This window comes from Crinia signifera, chromosome 4 (genome assembly GCF_055691185.1).
Source record: "Crinia signifera chromosome 4, ASM5569118v1, whole genome shotgun sequence".
Classification (NCBI taxonomy): Eukaryota; Metazoa; Chordata; class Amphibia; order Anura; family Myobatrachidae; genus Crinia; species Crinia signifera.
Genome location: NC_139220.1, coordinates 6797228 through 6803227, shown reverse-complemented (window position 1 = coordinate 6803227; position 6000 = coordinate 6797228). Strand labels below are relative to the sequence as shown.

The following is a 6000-nucleotide window of genomic DNA, read 5'->3' as shown; positions in this document are numbered from 1 at the left end:
AGGAGAAGGTTAAGGTTAGGTTGCGGGGTGGGGAAGGTTATGGTTAGGCTGCGGGGAGGGGAAGGTTAAGGTTAGGTTGCGGGGAAGGGGAAGGTTAGGGTCATAGTTTAGGAAGAATTTTAAGCTGAATTTTTGAGGCTTGATGCAGCCAGATAAAAGGTAATACATGCCTCCAATATAGTCTCAGGCCACCATCTGCTGGACATAATGCACAATGCACCAACAGATATTTTACATTTTTAAATGTAGGATTTATACTAATATCGTACCTCCCAACTGTCACCCTATCTGCAGGAACGTCCTGTTGGGGGATGGTGCCGCCCAGGACCGGCAGTGTCTCGCGGTGGGGGGTGACAGTTGGGAGTCCCCTCCATCACCCGATGAATGGATGCTGCGCACAGTGTCTATTCATGCCCCCACGGCGGTGAAAACGGGGGAGGGCGGGCAACTGGGCAATGTAAACCGTTATCCGACCCCAGTTATGCTGATTGGCTGTGTATGCAGAGGAATGCCTCATGGGCCAGAAACTAGCAAGGGTAGCTGCGTATGGAGCAACGGCACCGGCTGCTGTCTATACCGATAGCTGCAGATGTTGGAGCAGGCAGTGCCACTGACCACTCTTACATTGCCGACATAGACAGGAGATGCGGTATCAGTGTACAGAACGTGCGCGGTTAACGCTTCTCATCCATAACGGAGAATAATACATTTATGCCCTTATTCAATCCCTCAGTTATTTTGATTTAAGCCTACCAGGAAAACATGCAGACCTATCTGCCTGTGGGGGGACCTATCTGCCTGTGGGGGGACCTATCTGCCTGTGGGGGGACCTATCTGCCTGTGGGGGAAGGGGGGTATCACAGCTTGCAGAACTACCAACCAATCAGCTGCTGCCATTTTGCTGATTGGCTGCTACTTTATCTCTCTGCAAGATTTGACAAATATGCCTAGGGATGGCCATTGTTGCCATCGATGGCTACCATCGATGGCAATTCTGCAACTGGCCATGGATAGTGCTAAAGCATGCAATGGCTGACCATCGATGTTTTTACATATCGATGGTCACCGATTGTGTTTGATTGATTGGCCTATGGACCTATAAAAACACGGGGGCAGGGCTTCGCTGGTGTCGGGGGCGGAGCTATGCTGCGGGTGTCGGGGGCGGAGCTATGCTACGTGTCCCGGCACTTTGAAGAAAGAAAAAAAAGCAAAGCATCATCAAACCATCTCTCCCCCATCAATGGCAAAAGTATTCGACATCGGCCATGAACCATCGATGATTTCGAATCATCGATGGCCATCCCTACATATGCCCCCATGTCTGTCCGCTGTCTCCATACAGTACTAGTGACTGCTGTGAGTCATCCACCTAACACCCGTGTGACTTACAGCAGCCGCCGGCACTGCACCGAGATGGCGGACAGACGCAGATAAAGCAACGCGACCCACATGAGAAATTTACTAAGATGGAATGTAGCTAAATAAAAAGGGCAGCTCCTCACACGAGAGCAGTCCTGTGCGATGTTAGTGCATATGCCATATTATCTATGCGGGAGCCGGCGAGGTGTGGCTGCGGATGTTACTGCATCCCGCCCAATGTACCAACCTGTACTCACAACTGTCATTTTTCAAACACACCCTTTAATATGGCAGTTTTATCTCCCTCCACGTTGTCACTCTCCGAGGCTTAGTAACAAAGTCTGCTGCTACTGTATTCGTGTACTTATTTTGTGGCAGCTGTATCCTGAGCTGGATATCACTTCCAGTACTTTATATCAGTGTGTCAGGCCAGAGGGGGGCTGCACGGGTCTCTGCGCTGGACTTTACTGTCCCTTACACAGAGGGACAGATTGTGGGCGTGCCCTGGGCTGCTGCCTATTGGTGGACCCTGGAACCTGCAGTGACGCTGGCCCTAGGGGAGGGCAGAAGCAGATCGCAGCTGTGTTCAGTGTCTGCTGCTCGCTCAGCTGTTGGAGAAGTCACAGGAGGAGGATCAGGAAGAATCAGGATCCAGCGGAGAAACCCCCAGGTCTGTTTACTCTGCCCCCTACCCTAACACTTCCTTCTACATGAGGGGTACCCATCGTACCCCCCACGGCTGAGCCCCACCGCCTATGGAAGGGTAATCTCATCAGTGCCCAGTGTCAGCTCTGAGGTCAGTTAGGTTCCAATCAGATTTATTATTTATTAACAGGTTCTTATATAGCGCAGCAATCACGCAGGGACCCGGGGACACCAGCAGTCCGGAGGGAATAGCCCCCATTTACAGCACTGTATCTGTGATGTCACCTGCATTCGGCTCTATGTCAGTATGTCAGCAGAGATTGGTCAACATCATCAGGTAGACACCAAAGGTCAACATGCATTGGCAGATGGAAGGTCGACAGAGGCTAAGATCGATATACAGATGGTTGACACTTTTTTTTTCTAAGCTAAAAATTATATTTCATGTTATCTGACCACCATCCGTACAGTTGGGCCGATTCACACCTGTACGGGTCCGAATTCGGCCCCTCCGGAGATGGTGGCCACTGTGCATGTGCATAGTCGCTAATTTATTTATTTATTTATTTACAGCGTCTTATATATCGCAGCAGATTCCGTTAGTGTCTTATATAGCGCAGCAGATTCCGTTACAGTGTCTTATATAGCGCAGCAGATTCCGTTACTTGTCTTATATAGCGCAGCAGATTCCGTTACAGTGTATTATATAGCGCAGCAGATTCCGTTACAGTGTCTTATATAGCGCAGCAGATTCCGTTGCAGTGTCTTATATAACGCAGCAGATTCCGTTACAGTGTCTTATATAGCGCAGCAGATTCCGTTACAGCGTCTTATATAGCGCAGCAGCTTCCGTTACAGTGTCTTATATAGCGTAGCAGATTCCGTTACAGCGTCTTATATAGCGCAGCAGCTTCCGTTACAGTGTCTTATATAGCGCAGCAGATTCCGTTACAGTGTCTTATATAGCGCAGCAGCTTCCGTTACAGTGTCTTATATAGCGCAGCAGATTCCGTTACAGTGTATTATATAGCGCAGCAGATTCCGTTACAGTTTCTTATATAGCGCAGCAGATTCCGTTACAGTTTCTTATATAGCGCAGCAGATTCCGTTACAGTGTCTTATATAGTGCAGCAGATTCCGTTACAGGGTCTTATATAGCGCAGCAGATTCCGTTACAGTGTCTTATATAGCGCAGCAGATTCCGTTACAGTGTCTTATACAGCGCAGCAGATTCCGTTACAGTGTCTTATATAGTACAGCAGATTCCGTTACAGCGTCTTATATAGCGCAGCAGATTCCGTTACAGTGTCTTATATAGCGCAGCAGATTCCGTTACAGTGTCTTATATAGCGCAGCAGCTTACGTCACAGTGTCTTATATAGCGCAGCAGATTCTGTTAGTGTCTTATATAGCGCAGCAGATTCTGTTACAGTGTCTTATATAGCGCAGCAGATTCCGTTACAGTGTCTTATATAGCGCAGCAGATTCCGTTACAGTGTCTTATATTTGCGCAGCAGTTTCCGTTACAGTGTCTTATATAGCGCAGCAGCTTCCGTTACAGTGTCTTATATAGCGCAGCAGCTTCCGTTACAGTGTCTTATATAGCGCAGCAGAGTCCGTTACAGTGTGTTATATAGCGCAGCAGATTCCGTTACTGTGTCTTATATAGCGCAGCAGATTCCATTACAGTGTCTTATATAGTGCAGCAGAGTCCGTTACAGTGTCTTATATAGCGCAGCAGATTCCGTTACTGTGTCTTATATAGCGCAGCAGATTCCATTACAGTGTCTTATATAGTGCAGCAGAGTCCGTTACAGTGTGTTATATAGCGCAGCAGCTTCCGTTACAGTGTCTTATATAGCACAGCAGATTCAGTTACAGTGTCTTATATAGCGCAGCAGATTCCGTTACAGCGTCTTATATAGCGCAGCAGATTCCGTTACAGTGTCTTATATAGCACAGCAGATTCCGTTACAGCGTCTTATATAGCGCAGCAGATTCCGTTACAGTGTCTTATATAGCGCAGCAGATTCCGCTACAGTGTCTTATATAGCGCAGCAGATTCCGTTACAGTGTCTTATATAGCGCAGCAGATTCCGTTACAGTGTCTTATATAGCGCAGCAGATTCCGTTACAGTGTCTTATATAGCGCCGCAGATTCCGTTACGGTGTTTTATATAGCGCTGCAGATTCCATTACAGCGTCTTATATAGCGCAGCAGATTCCGTTACAGCGTCTTATATAGCGCAGCAGATTCCGTTACAGTGTCTTATAGAGTGCAGCAGATTCCGTTATAGTGTCTTATATAGCGCAGCAGATTCCGTTACAGCGTCTTATATAGCGCAGCAGATTCCGTTACAGTGTCTTATATAGCGCAGCAGATTCCGTTACAGTGTCTTATATAGAGCAGCAGATTCCGTTACAGTGTCTTATATAGAGCAGCAGATTCCGTTACAGTGTCTTATATAGCTCAGCAGATTCCGTTACAGCGTCTTATATAGCGCAGCAGATTCCGTTACAGTGACTTATATAGCGCAGCAGATTCCGTTACAGTGTCTTATAGAGTGCAGCAGATTCCGTTATAGTGTCTTATATAGCGCAGCAGATTTCGTTACAGCGTCTTATATAGCGCAGCAGATTCCGTTACAGTGACTTATATAGCGCAGCAGATTCCGTTACAGTGTCTTATATAGCGCAGCAGATTCCGTTACAGCGTCTTATATAGCGCAGCAGATTCCGTGACAGTGTCTTATATAGCGCAGCAGATTCCGTTACAGTGTCTTATATAGCGCAGCAGATTCCTTTACAGTGTCTTATATAGCGCAGCAGATTCCGTTACAGTGTCTTATATAGCGCAGCAGATTCCGTTACAGCGTCTTATATAGCGCAGCAGATTCCGTTACAGTGTCTTATATAGCGCAGCAGATTCCGTTACAGTGTCTTATATAGCGCAGCAGATTCCGTTACAGCGTCTTATATAGCGCAGCAGATTCCGTTACAGTGTCTTATATAGCGCAGCAGATTCCGTTACAGTGTCTTATATAGCGCAGCAGATTCCGTTACCACACAGTACTGTCTATTATTCACATTACACCACACAGTGCAAAGTGGACACATTCCACTGCAGCTGCACACATTGTACTGGCACACACAAGGTTACACCACACGGCACCAGCAAACACAGGGTTACAATGCGTCTCAGATATATGGCCCGATTTCACAGTACTGGCAATCATCGGAGGACTGTGCATGCGTACAGTCCTCAGTGCGCATGCCCTCTGTGCGATCACAGGCTCCGAACGCCTGGCATCGCAAACCGGGCGGCCGTTTGTGGGGAAGACAGGTGTTCCCTGAGTGTGGCGAGGAATGGCTGCTGACTTCATCAGCGTCCTCCTCCCCACGGCCATCGCGGCACCGAGTGAGTCCTGGCTTACATAACGCAGGGGATATTCATTCAATGGTGAGCGATTTTCCCCGTGTGCACGTATGTAGAATTGGGGGCGGGCACTGACATCATGTGACTGCATTCTGACAGGCCCGCCCAGCATTTCCATAGGCGCACACACCCTTTGTGTGGGCACGAACATGAAACGCTGGGTGCGGGCCCGTAGGTGTGAGCTATTTATACTGTTCCCAATCATCGGCGGGGGGGGGGGCAGGCACATGGGGGCATCCAGCGTTTCCTGGGCGTGCCCACAAAAAACGGTGGGTGTGCCCAGGAAAATGCTGGGTGTCCCCAATGCGAACGAAGATGGGCAGATGCCTGCTGGGGGTGGGCGCCCGTTCTCAGAGCCGCATGCCGCAATTATAGGTCGGGTCAACGCCTACTTATATTTGCGAACAGGCGAAAAATAATTCGATGGTCGACATCCATCAAAATATTTTTGCCCCATACACTCCCGTGCGGATGGATGTTCACACTGCGGCGGGGATGTTCGTGCGTGGGGCGGGCAGCGAATCTTTTGCTGCTCAACGAGCCTTAGTGAATCAGGGCCA

At 48.6% G+C, this 6000-nt stretch overlaps 1 protein-coding gene across 3 annotated transcripts in view; it reads left to right on the top strand.

The window, feature by feature from the left end:
• The first annotated feature begins 1904 nt into the window (after positions 1 to 1904).
• Positions 1905 to 6000, top strand: part of ADA2 (adenosine deaminase 2) — a 41956-nt gene continuing 37860 nt past the window's right edge. For 2 of the 3 annotated variants that reach the window (XM_083180879.1, XM_083180882.1), the window contains exon 1: positions 1905 to 2029. The gene's annotated coding sequence lies outside the window, so the exon portion shown is untranslated. The remainder of the gene's footprint in view (positions 2030 to 6000) is intronic. The other variant, XM_083180880.1, reaches the window with a different exon arrangement.